We start from the raw sequence: 16,623 nt of genomic DNA, 5'->3' as shown, positions 1-16,623 counted from the left end.
CTCTGAGCACAGCGCCTGCCATGCCTTTAGGAGTTTGTCACATTACCCTCGCTTGCACTGCTTTCCAGTTTGATGGATTTTTTTTGTTTGTTTTGTGTTTTTTTGCTTTTTATTTTATTTATTATTTTTTTAAACATCTTTATTGGAGTATAATTGCTTTACAATGGTGTGTTAGTTTCTGCTTTATAACAAAGTGAATCAGTTATACATATACATATGTCCCCATATCTCTTCCCTCTTGCGTCTCCCTCCCTCCCACCCTCCCTCTCCCACCCCTCTAGGTGGTCACAAAGCACCGAGCTGATCTCCCTGTGCTATGCGGCTGCTTCCCACTAGCTATCTATTTTACATTTGGTAATATATATATGTCCATGCCACTCTCTCACTTTGTCCCAGCTTACCCTTCTCCCTCCCCATATCCTCAAGTCCATTCTCTAGTAGGCCTGTGTCTTTATTCCCGTCTTGCCCCTAGGTTCTTCAGGACCATTTTTTTTTTTTTTTTTAGATTCCATATATATGTGTTAGCATACGGTATTTGTTTTTCTCTTTCTGACTTACTTCACTCCGTATGACAGACTCTAGGTCCATCCACCTCACTACAAATAACTCAATTTCATTTCTTTTTATGGCTGAGTAATATTCCATTGTATATATGTGCCACATCTTCTTTATCTATTCATCTGTTGCTGGACACTTAGGTTGCTTCCATGTCCTGGCTATTGTAAATAGAGCTGCAATGAACATTGTGGTACATGACTCTTCTTGAATTATGGTTTTCTCAGGGTATATGTGCAATAGTGGGATTGCTGGGTCGTATGGTAGTTCTATTTTTAGTTTTTTAAGGAATGTCCATACTGTTCTCCATAGTGGCTGTATCAATTTACATTCCCACCAACAGTGCAAGAGGATTGCCTTTTCTCCACACCCTCTCCAGCATTTATTGTTTCTAGATTTTTTGATGATGGCCATTCTGACCGGTGTGAGATGATATCTCATTGTAGTTTTGATTTGCATTTCTCTAATGATTAATGATGTTGAGCATTCTTTCATGTGTCTGTTGGCAATCTGTATATCTTCTTTGGAGAAATGTCTATTTAGGTCTTCTGCCCATTTTTGGATTGGGTTTTTTGTTTTTTTGCTATTGAGCTGCATGAGCTGCTTGTAAATTTTGGAGATTAATCCCTTGTCAGTTGCTTCATTTTCAAATATTTTCTCCCATTCTGAGGGCTGTCTTTTCGTCTTATTTATGGTTTCCTTTGCTGTGCAAAAGCTTTTAAGTTTCATTAGGTCCCATTTGTTTATTTTTGTTTTTATTTCCATTTCTCTAGGAGGTGGGTCAAAAAGGATCTTGCTGTGATTTATGTCATAGAGTGTTCTGCCTATGTTTTCCTCTAAGAGTTTGGTAGTGTCTGGCCTTACATTTCGGTCTTTAAGCCATTTTGAGTTTATTTTTGTGTATGGTGTTAGGGAATGTTCTAATTTCATACTTTTACATGTACCTGTCCAGTTTTCCCAGCGTCACTTATTGAAGAGGCTGTCTTTTCTCCACTGTATATTCTTGCCTCCTTCATCAAAGATAAGGTGACCATATGTGCGTGGGTTTATCTCCGGGCTTTCTATCCTGTTCCATTGATCTATATTTCTGCTTTTGTGACAGTACCATACTGTCTTGATTACTATAGCTTTGTAGTATAATCTGAAGTCAGGGAGCCTGATTCCTCCAGCTCCGTTTTTCTTTCTCAAGATTGCTTTGGCTATTTGGGGTCTTTTGTGTTTCCATACAAATTGTGAAATTTTTTGTTCCAGTTCTGTGAAAAATGCCAGTGGTAGTTTGATAGGGATTGCATTGAATCTGTAGATTGCTTTGGGTAGTATAGTCATTTTCACAATGTTGATTCTTCCAATCCAATAACATGGTATATCTCTCCATCTATTTGTATCATCTTTAATTTCTTTCATCAGTGTCTTAAAATTTTCTGCATACAGGTCTTTTGTCTCCTTAGGTAGGTTTATTCCTAGATATTTTATTCTTTTTGTTGCAGTGGTAAATGGGAGTGTTTTCTTAATTTCACTTTCAGATTTTTCATCATTAGTGTATAGGAATGCTAGAGATTTCTGTGCATTAATTTTGTATCCTGCTACTTTACCAAATTCATTGATTAGCTCTAGTAGTTTTCTGGTAGCATCTTTAGGATTCTCTATGTATAGTATCCAGTTTGATGGATTTTTAACCCTTGTTTTCCTTCTTCATCCTTAAGCCAGTGCCTTGAGATGGGCGTAATTAACTCACTGATTTTTTTTTTTTTTTTTTTTTTTAACTGCTGCTGCATCATTGAAGATCATCCAGTTCTTCTCTGACCTTACTTTGTAGATAAGAGGGCTGAGGATCAAAGGCCCTCTTAGGGACTTGGACCTGGATCTCCTAAATTCCAGGCTTGGGTTTTTGTTTTTTTTTTTTTCTGTCTTATGGGAGTTCTTCTCCATTTTAGTGTCCTGCTTTTACCGAGGAACAGGCTGAGACTTACAGCTGGGTGACTGGTGTCAGATCTCCATTGGGGTGGTCAGGGGAGAGCGTGGACCTTTGACCTGTGGGATCCAGGTCTGACCCAGCTCACTGCTCCTCTCCGTCTCTTTCAGAATCAGGGTCTCACCTGGCCCGGAAGGTCTATCTTCCTCATGGAGGTGTCTTTCAAGTCACCTCTGGATCTTCCCGGACCAGGGCCCGAACCCGTGTCCCCTGCATTGGCAGGTGGATTCTTAACCACTGCGCCACCAGAAAAGTCCTGGTAACTGTCTGCTCTTCCTTTCAACTGTGTGTTCTGTGCCGGCAGCGAGGGGTTTGCCGTCTCCGGGCCCCTCGTGTCTCTCTCGGTCTTGGGACCTAGTAAGACTTGGTAAATTCTTGGTGAGTGAATGAATGCAGTGATTTGTATCACAGTTGTTATTGGACAGCGTTCAGTCCTGCTCCTCTCAGCCTTTCCTGCCTTCTCAGAGGAAAACGTGGCAGAGAAGTTCCCAGAAGTTCCCAGAACTATGAGCCCAGAGGGAAGTAGTACCCTTCGATAGTCGTTATTTTTCCACTCAGAAGTCTGTCCCTGTTTTTGAGCAGCATTTACAATATTAAGACCAAATTTTCATACCCCCTCCCTGCTTCTCCCCAGTTCTGGGTTCATGTAACAAATGTTCATTCAGCGGATACATACCATGCCCCTACCGTGTGCCAGACCTTTTTAGGCACTTGGGGCACTTCAGGGAACCATCTGTTGGGGAGGAAGCTGATCGAGCAAGAAGTCCGGTTGGCTGGAAGCAGAGGCAGCAAGGCCTTGGATCTGGGTGTCTTGGGTCTGGCCCAGTCCTGCCCGTTCACTCCACTTCTCTGACCCTCAGTTTGCACACATGTGGAGTGAGCAGTTAGATTAAAAACATCTTCGGAGTCTCTTTCCAGTAACTCTCGTCGAGGGCTGGGGGCCAGTGGAGAGTGGATGTGTCCCCACCGTCAAGGAGTTCACGGCCAGTGGAGGGGAAAACCCAGCCAGAGTTGGGGAAGGAGAGCCACAGGTGTAAGGGACAGCGCGGTGGGACCAGCAGGGCTACAGGACAGCAGTCAGGGTGGCAGAAGGGGGCGGAGAAAGGTGCGCCCGCGCCGGGTCTGGGGATAGCAGCATCTGTCAGGAGACTTTTTCTCCGGTTATCCTTCCAGACTCGGGGGGCCTTGTCCCCCACGGTGGGCCTGCTCCTTCATGTCAGAGCGGAGGGCGGCAGTTCATTCACTCAAAAGTGGTCGTGCCTTTTCCTGCCCCATTCTCAGCTCGCAGGTACAGCTGCCAACAACCGAAGGCACCGATGGGTCCGGAGTCAGACGATGGAGGTTCTCAGGATGGAGGTTCTCAACCCCATTGGGCTTCACTCCTCCATCCTGAGTTGGCACGGGCTTCCTTCCTACGCTGGAGGCGAGGGTCCCGTATTCGTTTTCTGTGGCTGCCAAAACAAATGACTATAAACTAGATGGTTTAAAACCATGGGCATGTATTCTCTTACAGTTCTGGAGGCCAGAGTTCTGAAATCCAGGTGTTGGCAAGGTCGTGCACCCGCCCGCGTCTCTAGGGGAGAACCTTTCTTTGCCTCTTCCGGCTTCTGGTGGCTACAGCCATTCCTTGGCTCGTGGCTGCGTAGCAGAGGGTGTAGGAAGGACTTTCATGGAAACCCCTTGTCTGTTGAGTTTGACCTTGTGTCTTTTAGGTTCACAGCAGGTAAACCCTGCTGGTGGGGACATCAGAGTCTCGTCCTCCTTTCTCTCCCTGGGACTCCTTTCCCTCCATCACAGGTCCCTGAGCCACGGCAGGTATGCTGGCTGGCTGAGCCAGCCCGAGCCCCAGGCCCCCTCACCCCCCGAAGGGGACCCCCCGGTAGGCCGCTGATGCCTGCTTTGGCAGGCTAATTGGAAGGTGGGACTCCTGACAGCTCCTCGGGTAATGAGTGTTTGTTTCTGGAGGCTCCTGGGACATCACCCCGGGCTGATTGTAGGTTGTGTGCTTTTTACAGCGATGGGCATCCACCCACCGTGACAAAGGGAGAGGTCAGAAGGAGGGCAGGGCCTTTCCTCCCATGGAAAACCGGACCTGAGGCCTCCAGTGGGAGATCAGGAATGAACTGGGCAATGAATCAGGAGGCAGGGAGGTCCACTCCCAGGGAGCTAGGAGGAGGGGTCAAGGGAGGGGAGGACCCTGGGATTAGTCCATGAAGCCTGGGTCTCTGTCTCCTCCCCTCTCCCCCCATCCCCCAGGCCCCAAGCTGGGGCACAAAGTAGGCTCGAAACACACTATTGGTGGAAAGGAAGATAAATGGCAGAGGCTAGGGTGGGCGCCGCCCTGAGAAGGTGGGACGTTCACCACAAGGTGTGTGTTCCGGATCGAACCACAGGGTCTGCACGTGGCGCTGCCCAGCCCGACATGCGGCTTGGTCCGGCTGGGTCCAAGCATGCTCTGTGGCCCTGCTAAGAACGAGGCCACGTCAGGGAGGGTTCACACTGTGTTTTCCCTGCCCACCTGGAGACATCTCCCAAGGAAGGGGCAGCTTCCCTGGTCGCTGCTACACCTTCCATAAAGGCAAAGAGGAAAAGTGCCACGTGCTGCACGACTCCTTTCAATCTCAGGTTCATACATCTGGGTGAGGAGAGGAGCTCACGCACGGGGCTTCTGAAACTCGCTCAGGGTCACACAGCAGGGTCGTTGGGAAATCTGTGAGCACGTGGGGGCCTCATTTATGGACTAGAAAAGTCTCGTTTTGGACGTCCCTGGCGGTCCAGTGGTTAGGACTCTGCGCTTCCACTGCAGGGGGCGCGGGTTCGATCCCCGGTCGGGGAACTAAGATCCCACATGCCCTGTGGCGTGGCCAAAAAAGAAAAAAATAAGTCTGCCTGCTCTCTTTGCCACAACTACCATTTATTGATGCCTGTGGATATGCCTGGGAGCTTCCTCGCGAGGCCACTCTGGGGTTTGCAGGCCTGGCATCCCTTGACCTTGGAATGCCTCGTCACTTTCCGTGCTGTCCTTCTCTGTTCACGTCTGCGCCCGGCCAGCAGTCACACACAGGAGAGCAGGAGAGTGGGGCTTGAGAAATATCTGTGGAGGGCCTACCTGGCTGATTGGACAAACGGATTCCACGGAGTTTTCCAAATGGCGGCTGGGGAGAAGTCCGGGATCTTTCAGAAACCGGGCGGAGGCTCCTGCAGACATCCAGGAGTGCACACACACCTTTTTCAGCGATACCTGCCCACCTGTTCTCTTAGCGAACAGGCTCTGTGTTCAACTGTCCCTTCTAACAGGTGCAGATCTGGGGACCTCTGTTGTCCAGACACCCTGGATCTGGGTGCCCCTTGAGTGCAGAGCTCGGGGCCCGTTGTGGGGTGGGGTGGCCCCCTTTCAAAAAATACCATTAGGAGGAGAAAAATGGGTCTGGGGACACAGTGGTAGGGTCTTCATTGAAAACTCTTTTATCTCTTCTGTGCTTTGTCTTATGAATGACTTCTCTCTTCAGAAAGGTTTGTTTGTTGTTGTGAATGCAGCAGCTCAGACTTCCAGAGATGAGGACCAGGCTGGCACGTGCAGCCTCTCTGGTCTTACAGATGTGCTGTGTGTCCTTGCTCCGTCAGGGATTCTGTGTTAGGGACTGTAATGTGTCCCTGTTAACTGAAGATGCTGGGAGGTGACAGCTTACCCAGACGCTGGTTTAGGTGAAAGCTGACCAGGGGAGCATATCTGGGAGGTTGTGGTGAAGGAGGTATAGTGGGTGGAATGTGTACCCTGTAAAGGTATTTTCACATCCTAACCCTCAGTACCTGTGAGTGTGACCTTGTTTGGAAGTAGGGTCTTTGCCAATGCCATCGAGTTAATGTGAGGTCATATTGGAGTAGGGTGAGCCCTGAGTCCAGTGCATGGTGTTTTTATAAGAGAAAGGACGCACACACACACACACACACACACACACACACACACACACGGACAAAGGCCATGTGAGGATGGAGGCAGATTGGACTCTGTATCTACCAGCCAAGGAACACCAAGGATTGCCAGCAAACCAGAAGCTAGGAAGAGACCAGCAAGGATGCTTCTCTAGAGCCTTCTGAGAAAGCATGGCCCTGCTGACAGCTTGATTTTGGACTTCCATCCTCCGGAGCTGTGAAAGAATTGATTTTTTGTTGTTTTAAGCCACCTGGTTTGTGGTCATTTGTTACCTAGGAGCCTAACACAGAAGGGAATCCCATTCTGTCCCAGGCAAGGGCTTTCCCAGACTCTATTTAGGGCCTGCAGTTGTAAGTTTATAAGGGCACCTTCCTTATTTGCCTCTGCTGATATGACTTGGCACTCCCTCATTCAGTCATTCATTATCACTGGGCAGTTATACTGTCATGGGGTCTGTTGTGAAATCCGCTGAAAGCTGTTCTTCCCTATCCTAGTCATTCAAGTCTCCAGCCTATAGTTTGCTTCAACCAGGTGGTAGCCCCATCCTCTGGCTCTCCTACCTCCTTATCCTGATTCATGCCTTTCTCCTCGGCTTGGGGGCTTCTCTGACGTACCTAAAACCTACCCATCCATCTGAGGGGCAGACCCCTCCCAGATACCTTCTGGGACCTCTCGAGGGCTCCCCACACCACCCTGAAGCCCAGCAGCCCTCTGAGTCGGACCACCTGTGGCTCTAGTCCTCGGATTGGCATCTGGTTGTGCAGACGTGCCCCCTGGCTTACTGTGAGCGCTCTGCAGACGCTTTCTCATTTACTCCTCAGAGCCGCTCTGGGAGGGGGTCCTTTTATCATCCCTGCTCAGCAGAGGAGGACCAGACAGGGGCGAGCCCGGCTCACAGCACGTCTGCGAGCAGATGGCATTCACGCCCAGGTCTGCCCGGCCTCCCAGGCTGCCCCCTGAAGCCCATCCCCATGGCCCCCACCCTGTGCCCAGCCCCTGCGGGAGGTGGCCCCGCTCCTCACTGCTTAGAGAGGTTTTCACGAGTTCTCGATCTGTCTGGGGTTGTGTCTGAGGGCTTTAGGGATATCTGGATTAGGTGAGCTCTTGAGAGGATGGATTGTGTCTTTACCCATGGAGAGTCTCTGCCCCCTCCCCCCCCCCCCCCCCGCCCTGGGCTGGCATAGAGCAAGGGTCCGATAATGTAGGTGACCGAAGGGAGGAATCGAAGGAGGAGCAACCCTGGAACCAGGGCACCGTAGTGTCGCACGGGAGAGCCTGGCCTCTGGAACCCCCGAGGCTCCAAGAGCCTGGCCTCTGGAACCCCCGAGGCTCCAAGATCCGGCTCTGTCGCATGACCTTGGGCAACGTAGCTGCCCTCTCATGCCTCACCTTCCTCATCTGTAAAATGGGGATAAGAGTAGCATCAACCCCAAAAGCCTACTGAGAGGGTTCCAGGTGTTACTGTGGCTAAGTCATGGAAGGTTCTTAGCCACCTGTCAGTGTGATAAAAACAGGGGCTCTTGGATTGAAGCCCAGGCAGAGTCTGTTGAGGGTTCTTTAGGAATGGAGATGGAAGAGCAGTGTCCTGGCCTTTGAACAGTCTTGCAGTGAGACCTCCAGGCAGGCCAGAGTATTGCGGAGGGCCCAGCAAGCCCCTCTCCTCTCAGGCAAAGCCAGGCTGAGCGCCGTGGTGCTGCTCCGTTCCCCGGGGAGGGAGGGCACCCTGGTCCCCGGCAGCCCTGCAGATTCCTCAGCAGCTGTCGCTTCACCTCTGGGGCCGAGGTGGAGGCCACAAGGCTGGAAACCTGCGTGCTACGGGGAGGAGGGTTGAGTTTCGTGCAGGAAGAGTGGCCCCCATATCTCCCTTCAGTGGCATTTCACGCCAACCGCAGCGCCTGCCACATTGGTTGAGAGCCTGGCCCAGGGCACTCTCCCAGCACCCCTGCGGGGAGGGCTACGCCCATTTCACAGATGAGGGTCAGCGGGGGCTCAGGCTCAGAGGTGTGGTCCTCCTGCACTTTACACCCGCCTCCTCCAGAGATGCTGGGCTCACCCCCTCTGAAATCAGTGCCGCTCCCAGAGGCCTGTCTGCTGCCATTGCGCCAGGGACGCACAGGGAGTTCTCAGATGATGGGAAGGAGGCTGAGGTTGGGCAGGGACCGCCCGGGGACTTGTGTTCACTGCCGGCCCATCAGTGTCACTGCCCACGCTGGGCAGGTGCTTCCCAGTGGCCTCTGCCGGGCAGGCGCTCAGCTGGTCCACTCCACTGCCTTGCAGGAAATCACCAGGCCGAGCAGGAGGGCAGAGAGCAGGGCAACTCCTTGCCATCTGCCTGTCACTCAGAGAGTGCTTGATGGTTCCAAAAGGAGCTGCTGAGCCACGCCCTAAAGAGATGAAGAAAGGTTCCTGCCTCGCGCTCTCTCGGGCTTGGGGGTTTGCAGGAGCAATCACTGGTTGCTCTCGCCTGAGTTAGATGTGCCCCAGGCCAGTGGCACAGTGGATTCAGCGTCACAAAACAGCTGTGCCAGTGCCCCACCCACAGCGAATCGGATATATTGATAATTGTGCTGGGAGGGACCGGGACGTCTGGGCGTTTTGAAGCAACCACGTGATCCGAATATCAGCCAGGGTTGAGCTGCATTTGGTCACTTACAGGTGTGCCCTCCCTTGCCACCTAGGCACACGTGGTCTGTGAAGACCTCAGACGAATCTATCAGACGAGGGGACTCCGGAATGAGAGTAACAGTGAGAGCCAGGAGCGAGTGAGTGCCTCCAGCTGGCTGCCAGGCGCTGTGCTGAGTGTGTGTATTTCTCTCAATCCTCACCGTGCCCCTCTGAGGAAAGTTCTGGAAAAATCCCCATTTTATGGATGCGAAGACCTGAGGTCACAAGGGTGAAATACATATCCAAAGGCACAGGGCTGGTAGGGTTGGAGTTGGGCTGTCCACCTGTGACTTCAGAGTGCTGACCGCTAGCTTGACCGCCCCTGCCCGGACTGTGAGTGCGGACAGCGGTTCACTGAGATCGCTGTGGCTCTGGAACTCCCATCTGGATCCTACCCTACAGAAAACGAAAGTTCCAAGTGACCTCGAGCACCACGTGTAGAAACTGGTCTGAGTTGCCTTTTTGAGAAACACCTAGCTGAGGAAGTTCAGTATTCAAATGAGCAGGGTTTTGTGTTTTAGGAAGATGGACATTTACATATACACAGATCCAGGGGTTTCTATTCCTGTTTGAGAGCTGTGGGCATGGCGGGGAAGAGCAAGACTGACTCTCAGAAAGCTGAGATGATCAGATACTGCCGGATGCTCTCTGGGGCCTGGAAGGCTGACGTTGCTGATACGTGGCCCCATTGGTGTCTACATTTTCCATGCTCTGCTTAGAGATCGCATTTCTTTGCGTTTATCCTCAAATGCCTCTGGGTTTGATCATTTCTCATACCCTGAGTGCTGTTTCTAGTGCGCCAGAGTTCCACTCACTCCTTTCCCATACATTATTGAAGTTTTACCAATACAAATCTTCATCATCATCATCATTATCATCGACATTGTTGTCATTTATTGCAAAAACAACACTGTGATTCCCAAGAACGGAAATAGATGAGAAAATGAAATCACTAACCACCCTCCCCTTGACCAATCAGATTGCTTTCAGATATCTGATATGTCTGTCCATACATTAATTTAGGATTTGATACAGGCATAGGTGTAGGGAATATTCTGTAATCTGACATTATATCCTAAGCATTTTTCCATTTTGTTCAAGCACCTTACTAATGACCATTTTTAAAGAAGTTCATCAAGTCGATACATCATCTTCTAAACCGGTTCTCTGTTGTTAAAAAGGAAGGTTCCTAGTAGTTTGCTGTAATATTGATACTTAAGGGTGCTTTGCGCAGCTTTGTGCATACAACTCTTCTGTTCTTGGAAAATCCTTTGGACAGATTCTCAGCAGAAGGATTATTGAGTAAAAAGGCACAGTTTTATGACTCTCGACCCATATTGCCAAGTTACTCTCAAATAAGGTTTTTGATGTTAGTCCCATCAACATGTGGACATGCCCATTTCACCACAACTTCATCAATGCCAGGTATCATCAGCTTAAAAAAATTATAATTCAGTTGATGCAGAACAGTCTCTTGTTAACGTTCATACTTTTTTTATCCCTAATGAGGCCAATTGTTTTTTTTTTTTTTTTTTTTTTCATCTGCTTGTTTACCAACTGTCTTGGGGAATGCTGATGTTGGCTGCTTCTCCAGCCAAATTCGTGACTTTCCATGTGGACGCCTTCAAGTTGAGCCAGTTGCTACGCGGCCTTTACTTAAAATGAGGGAGCTTCAAAATTGAGCCTTTGTGTGAACTGCTGATTGGCACACGGGCTCCTGGGCTTGGGGGCTGGGATTGAAACCCCCTGCTCCTCACGTGCACCGTGGAGTTCTGTGCGTGATCTGAACTTGCCCTTGTAGTCTTCATGACTTCAGACTTCGTATTTGTCCCCCTAGATTTGTTTACTGAACAAGGCAGGATTTGTCTTCGGAAAGCTCTGCGACATGGCTTTCAACTATTTTTGGGCTTCCTAGCTTTAAAAAAGAAGTGAAGAAAAGTCCCACTGTTTCCTGTTAAGTCGCTTTATTTGTGGTGCTGTTTGTGTTTCTAGATTGCTTTCTCTGATTCTTCTCTTACTTCTTCACCTTGCCACATCCTGTGGGGCTGGGAGGCTCCCCTGAGCCCTGTTTAGCGCTCCCGGTCTGTCGTCGGGTGCCTGGAGTCCTCGTCTGGCTCTCCAGCTGGAACCTTCCTCCCCAGGATGGCTGAGGCCACTTGGGAGATGCCAGGATGGATTTTAAAGAGCCTTGCTGTCCCTAAGGAAGAGCAAAGCTTATGTTTTTGGGGTTGTAGGAGTGCCTACGTTCAACTCAGGGGGAATAATTGGATGGGAGTTGGAATTTCAGTTTAGACTTGGAGAATCTTAGAGTGACAGGAAACCTCCAAGGTTATCCCCTCCACAGTGTTTCTGAGGGTCGTGTCACTGTGGCTTGCATCCCTCCCATGCTGGACAACCTGTGTTTTTCTTGTTGAATAAAACAAGGTCGTACAGACCTAATGTTCTTAAAACAAGAGTGTGGGGAAAAAAGGGTGAGGGACTCGGGAAAGGGCTTTATTAGGTAGATCTGGCTACAAACACAGGACACTCCACACAGTACGTGTTCAAATCTGGCTGTGTGCTGAGGAAGCTCTGTGAGCCTCATTTCACCCGTCTGTCACTTGGGGACAGTATAGCTGTGTTTCAGGATTGGTGATCACGTGGAAAGCCCACCAGCGCCCAGCACTGAGGAGGCTGGAGACGCGTGGCCATTTTGAGTGATTTCTGTAGGATTGATCTGTTCTTCGATGCCAGGGTTTCCTTCCTTTGTGCTGCTTCTTGGGTTGACAGTTGACCTGGGGTCATGGGAGAGCATTTCCACTTGTGAGAAGTCTTGCTCTTCTGCTGTCCTCCCTGCCTTTGGAGAAGTTGCATGACTGTTTGGCTGGCCCCATGATGTGGGCAGATAGAAACCCATGGGTGACTTTGGACCAGACCCGTCTGAGTGTCTGGGAGCTGTGATTTCTTGACAAGGAAGGGACTGGTTTCTTCTTTTTAGTTTCTTGCCTCTCTTATCCCTGACGTTTGTGGACTGAGTCCCATTTCTGCCTCAGTGGCTCCTGGGGCGGTTCTTACCAGGCCCCTGGGTCTAGACCCTGAGCCCAGCTCTGGGGAGCGATCTGAGGAAGACTGTCCCTCTTTTGGGAAGTGGAGGGGTTGCTTTTCCTCTGCCTGGGATCGGATTCTCCACTTGTTGTTCCTTTTGCTCTTTGAACCAGGCTTTGAGGGTCGGGACTTGTGGACTTGCACTTGGGGTGCCAAGGCATTGGGGGTCACCGCCCCCATGCCCACAGAGTGGGAGTCTCATACCCCCAAGCAGCAGACCGACCTCAGAGGACACATCCAACAACCCCAGCCTTTGAACTAACTGTTGGGGAGATTCAGGGTCTCCAGCTGCACCTTCCCTTCCCTACCGCTGACCTGCTGTGTGAGTTTAGATGAGTCCCTTGGTTCTTTTTGTTTTTAAATTTATTTATTTATTTATTTATTGTATTTTTGGCCGCGTTGGGTCTCCGTTGCTGCGCGTGGGCTTTCTCTAGTTGCGGCGAGCGGGGGCTACTCTTCGTTGCGGTGCGCGGGCTTCTTATTGCGGTGGCTTCTCTTGTTGCGGAGCACGGGCTCTAGGCGCGCGGGCTTCAGTGCTTGTGGCACGTGGGCTCAGTAGTTGTGGCTTGCGGGCTCTAGAGCACAGGCTCAGTAGTTGTGGCACACGGGCTTAGTTGCTCCGCGGCATGTGGGATCTTCCGGGACCAGGGCTCGAACCCGTGTCCCCTGCATTGGCAGGCGGATTCTTAACCACTGCGCCACCAGGGAAGTCTGCCCCTTGATTCTTGAAGCTTCACTTTTTTTCTTTGGTAAAGTAAGAGGATGAATGTTCGAAACTTTCACGCTGTCTTAAAGCTCTCAAACCCCTTTGGCCCAGCTGAAGTCTGTGTGCAGGCCTTATGTAGATAACCATTAAAGCAGGGCTGTTGGAGTCAAAATGGGGATATGGTCCCCATGCTGCCCCCTCCTCAACGCCATTGAGCCCCCAGGAGGGGCCTCACCGGAGACTCTTGAAGCCCAAGGGATTTGTGGGGAGCAGTTGGAAAGGGTGGCACCGATGGTTCTTACGCAGGCCTGTGACCGATGAATAAGTAACGGCAGCATCACTTCTGAGCGCTCCGGTGCCTTGCATAGGTGCTGTTCGGTCCCCGTGGGCACTCCGGTAGGTTTGTATCGCAGAGACTCTGGGAGGTGGGTTCTTCCTAGCCCGGGTCGTGCAGGAAGGAAGTGTTGGAGCCTCAGTTCCAGCCCAGATCGCTCGGCAGCAAAGCCTGTCTGCCTGAACTCTGAGCTTTACTGCCCCTTGACATCTGTACCTTCAGCCTGACACTCAGCATCCCGCTAGCCCTGGAGGTGGGTCTCCTCTGCCTACCACCTGTGATGGCCCCAGCGTTTAGCCTTTTAGATGCTCCCAGCTCAGGGAAGAGTAATAGGCCAAAGTCCTCTGTGTTTTCTAGAATACACTGTCCTGCTTAACAAATAGCCTCTGTGACGTCACTCGTTTCATAATTTTCCCAAGTAAACTTTATCCCTTTCCCATTGTCCTCATAACTTACTCTTGTTGGCACAAATACCAGGCTCCGATTTATTCCCCTTTCCCTTGGCGCTCCTATCTGTTTCCCTGGGCATCACCCTCAGAAATGAGGACTGTCAGTGGGTTGGGTGGGTGCCTGGGTGAGGATGGCCCCCAGGGTCTGTACATTTCTTAGGGGGACTGAGGCTGGCGTCTGGGGTTCTCCAGTGTTGATTCTGCCCCTGAGGCTGCTGTCTCAGAATGGAGGCTCTAGGCACCTCCCAAGTCCCCATCTGCTTCGGGAACACGGCAGCCTAGGCATCCCAAGCAACTGTCCAAAACCTAAGGGATGGATGATTTAAGAAATCTTGCACCAGTTCTGAAGCTTAGGTTCCCAGCTGTCACCTAGCGCCTCTGTTTCACAGCCTCAATAGCTTCCTGTCCCTGTAGAATTAAGTCTCCAAACTGCAGTACTGTGTTCAGGACCTTCCGTCAACGTTGCTTCCCCTGGTAATGGGAACATCACAGCCCACATACATGGTGATGGATGTAATGGTTACGGAAGGCATTCCCTATCTTACGTCCTGGGCTGTCACGGCAGCCCCACGATGAGAGTGGTTACGTGCCGGGTATCTGACGAGCAGTCAGAACTCAGCTGACCAGCGCTAATGCCTCGTTTCTCTTGTTTCATATGCCTTCCTCCATTCTCTCACTTCTTTCAAGCTGCTGATTGCAGGTCACCTTCTCCAGGGAGTTCTCTGTGAGTGGCTTACTTGTCGTCTTCATCGTGAATATTTCTTGAGCACCACGATAAATGCTTACGTGGATGACATAATTTAACCTATACAGAATCATTATTTTTCATTTGTTGTCTAGCTGCTTTAGGTGTGACTTTCTTGTTCAACCAAGTATGTCTGTTTATATATCCATTGGTCCATCCAGTCACCACTGAATCATTCAGCAGAGCTCCTTTCCTGTACTGGGTGCCGGGAGAACACAGATGAAGAATATGCACCTCTTCCTTAAGGACCTGGGACTCATCACACGTTAAAACAACTACAGGTGTTTGCTAATTCACAGCTCTCCTTCACTGATCATAGCCTTGAGCCCAGCCTCGGCCTCCTTGTCAATGAGGCAGCTGTCCCAACTAGGGGGGGTCTGTTCACTCGTCCTGGCCCTAAAACCTTCATCCTGGTGGCACAGGGCCTGACCATCAATCATGAGAACCTTCTTGCTGTAGGCTGGGTTTCCTGGGAAGCAGGTGCTGAGATTGAGGTTAGTAAGTGGGATGTTTATTGTGGGGTGCCTTTGGAATCAACAGCTGTGAAACTGAGGGGGAAGAAATCAAGAAGGGGCAGGGGGAGAAGCTGAGCTGTGACAATGGCTAACCAAGACCCCAGCCAACCCCCTGGGAGCCCTGGCGCTAGAATGGCCTTTCAGAATTGCCCAGAATTGAGATGAGGATTGATCAGTCATTGTTTGAAGGCTCCCTTGGGAGGGTGTGCCACCTTGAGCAAGGCAGTGTCTTCAGCCAAGACAGTCTCCAAAGAAGGCCAACAGCTGAGGGTCATCTTCTGCCAGCACGTTCGGCAATTGCTTTGGACGATGGCTGGATGGATCGATGTCTGCTTTGTTCACCATTCTATCCCCAGTACCCAGCACACAACAGGCACCCAGTATTTTGGGGGATGGAATTACTTAAGCTTTATGGAAACAGCATGATTAAGTCATCCAGCAAGTATTTACTATTTTAGCAATGATTTTTTTTTAGCATCTATTATATGCCAGGCACCATTGCTGCGCTTATGGAGTTTATAGGCTACGGGGTTTGGGGAGGGTGGTGGTTCAACACTGGCTTCCTGGAAGAGGGGACATTCATTCTGGGGTGTGACTTCCTGGAAGGTGGGCCCTGGCCCAGTGTTGGACCCGGTGTTTCCTTGGCTCCATAGGAGATGACTTATCGAGATGGAGGGTGAATGGGTAAGGGCTGTTTTTCTCAGGGAGGGAGGGGACTCTCCATCAAGCCCACCTGTTGCTGCACCTGTCTGCCATGGGAAATTCCCTGCTGAGCTTGCGTCCACTGACGTTTGAACTCCCGGTAGCCTGGAACTTCCCCTGGGCTTCCATTGGCCTAGTGACTTTTGAGTAATTGGAGAGTGGAGGGACCACTCTTCTGAGCTGAGTGGAAACATGTATTTTTTCCTTTGTGAGTCACCAAAAACTACAGCCCAGTGTATGAGCGACCTCGTAGTTGCTTTTATTTTCCTGTATGTAAATCAACTGTCATTACAGTTCAGGAAGTAGAGACTCTGAGCAAGGAGGGTGAGATGGAATCAGTGAATTTTAGATCTGAAAGCGACCTAGAGATTGTGCCATCCAACCCCTTCCTTGGCAAGAGGCCCCAAGTGGGGAAGGGACTTACAAGGTCACCCAGCAGACTTGGACTTGGAGAGGGGGCACGGCGTCGGGCTCCCTGCAAAGTGTTAGCCAGTACAGTTCGCCGTTTCTTCCCAGCCCACTCCCCTCCCCACTGGGCACCAAGGTGTGCTCCACAGCCTGGCATGTGGCAGGTTGTTTTTATCTTCGCACGTCACCCAAGTGATCTGAGAGGCTTTTACCGAAAGCGCTAGCTTTGATGTTCTGGGTGACAAGACCCAAGTGCAGTGGCAGGAAGGGAGGTTTTTGGGGTTGGAGAATCGAAAACTATTTACCTTGGGGTTGATTTAATGATCTTACACCCCTGGGGTGGGAGGGGCGGTGGGAGGGTGTTCGTGAGAGAAAGTTGAATGTAAGTGCAGGTATGAAAAAGAGAGTTTGGGGTAGAAGGTCAGGAGGTGAAGTGCTGCCATGCTTCAGGAGAAGCTGCCTGGTAAGGCTGACCCTCCAGAAGCCTCTTCCTCCCCCGGCTACCAGTGCACCCTCTGTTTCGATGGGAGGATTTGCACGGCACTTTACAGTTTA

General features: G+C 50.6%; 1 long non-coding RNA gene across 12 annotated transcripts in view; it reads left to right on the top strand.

Annotated features, from left to right (window-relative positions):
- Positions 1-16,623, top strand: part of LOC118883392 — a 378,475-nt gene that overhangs the window by 122,765 nt on the left and 239,087 nt on the right. The window lies entirely within an intron of this gene.

This window comes from Balaenoptera musculus, chromosome 17, assembly GCF_009873245.2.
Source record: "Balaenoptera musculus isolate JJ_BM4_2016_0621 chromosome 17, mBalMus1.pri.v3, whole genome shotgun sequence".
In the NCBI taxonomy this organism is placed as follows: domain Eukaryota; kingdom Metazoa; phylum Chordata; class Mammalia; order Artiodactyla; family Balaenopteridae; genus Balaenoptera; species Balaenoptera musculus.
The sequence above is the reverse complement of the archived record's forward strand: the minus strand, read 5'-3'. Positions and strand labels throughout refer to the sequence as shown.